Here is a 1920-nt window from a genome sequence, read left to right on the forward strand (position 1 = left end):
TGGGTGTGTTTGTGAGCGTGTGTGAGCATCAGCGTTCCACATTGTAAATTAGTGCACTTTCTGAACATTTTTCTGTGCATGTATGCAAGTATAAAAGGTATTGTTTTTAGATACATTTTTGAGGTTTTCCACTGGATGCAAATACAAATTATTTTTAAAAAGTATAAAAAAAGATATAGTGGCATGACTTAAATAAATGTGTGTGTGTGTGTGTGTGTGTGTGTAGCTAACAGTGATCCCAAATTGCAATTTATGCTGCATGAAATGAACCTTATTGCAAGTGAAACATGACCTTTATTTTTGCATTTAATAATGTAGCAAAAAAAACAAACAAAAAAAACATTTACATTTGTCCCACCATACTGTTTTCACGCCCCTGGACTCTATCTGTGTGCTTTTCCTTCTCCATGTGCCTGCCCTGACCTAGTTTTCCAATGTAAATTGTTTATTGCTCCCAGGTGTATCTCGTCATCCCCTCATCAAGTCATGTGTATTTAAAGTGAGTGCTTTTCAGAGTTTCTTTGTCCGGTATTGCATGTTCGTCTTTTCTCGCTACTTGTGTGTTCCTGGTTCCATTGATGTTAATTAAAGTCTGATTGTTTGAAGTCTACTCCACAGTAGCGAATCATGACAGAAAACAGGACTGAAACAGTAACCTCTGTGTCTCTCCTCCATTTTTGTTTTTCATTTTTTGCTCAGTGTTTTGTTTTCCGTTATGCCCATGGATCCCCTCGTTCGTCCCGAATTCCTCCTCCTCCTGCTGTGCGTTCTACGACGCAAGTTTAAACATCAAGTGCAGAGCACTGTCGTCCGAAGATGGTTCTCGAGAGGACTTTGCCGCCTTCGTGGAGTGGATAGCCAGTACCACTCCCAACCCAGAGCCCAGCCCACCATCTCCCCACGGTGCGGAGCATCAGCCTGAGCCCACCGATGATGGAGAGCCAATTCCCGCCACGATCGACGAGCCAGCGCAAAGCCGAGCGACTGAGCGGAGGATCGCCCTGGACGTTGAGCCCAACCCGTCAGACCAGGTGCAAGAGCCTGCGACAGTGCCCACCGCGAGGGAGCTTGCCATGGACGGTGAGAATGCGGAGTGGAGCTCCGCCTACTGCACCACGGCTGAGGGTGAGCTGATTATACATCTGGGACTGCTGGACTTCGAGGGGGACCTTATAGACTGGGAAACAGAGCTGGAAGCCGACTTGACTGCTCTCCTCTCTCCTTTCAATCCCCGCTGGTCCCATCCAGCCCTGAGTGGGCTCCCGTTTCCCAGTCCAGCAGAGAGAGAGATTCAGTCCCCGAGTCCAGCCAGGAGGGGGCTTTGATCCTGGAGGGACGGACTCCTCCTCGGCCCGTGGACCCGTCAGCTCCACCATGGCTCCTAGCTCCATCCTCTCCGCCGTGGCCCGGCAGTCCACTAGCTCCGCCGGGCTCCCTTGTCCCTCCGGCTCCGCCTTGGTCTAGCATCGACCATCCTGTGCCTCGGGACTCCATTCCTCCGTCAGGCTCCTTCATCCCTTTGACTCCTCCTCAGTCCTCTGTCGCTCCGACTCCACCGCGGTCTTTCAGATCCACACCTCCACGTCAGTCGCCGGCGCCTTCTGCTCCGCCTTACCATAATTAATTGTGAATGAAATGCATTTTTAATTTAAAGAGAGGATTATGTACTATAAAGAGGTTACTTGCTTACTTTTAGAAAGGCTTTCGATTAATTCTGAAAAAAAATAATAATAATTTTGAAATTAATTTATTGGAAAAAAAAAAATTAACATGTTAATCTTTAGTAAGATAATTTAATGTTTAATGAATCATATAAATATATGGCTCATCGGCTCTCCGTCTCCGCCTCGGGCTCCTCCGCCACCTGCTCCGCCGCCATTGGTCGGCCCCCTGGAGTCGGCGGCCATTCCTCCTCCATGT

This window comes from Sinocyclocheilus rhinocerous, unplaced genomic scaffold (genome assembly GCF_001515625.1).
Source record: "Sinocyclocheilus rhinocerous isolate Xijiao unplaced genomic scaffold, SAMN03320098_v1.1 scaffold3063, whole genome shotgun sequence".
Taxonomy (NCBI): Eukaryota; Metazoa; Chordata; class Actinopteri; order Cypriniformes; family Cyprinidae; genus Sinocyclocheilus; species Sinocyclocheilus rhinocerous.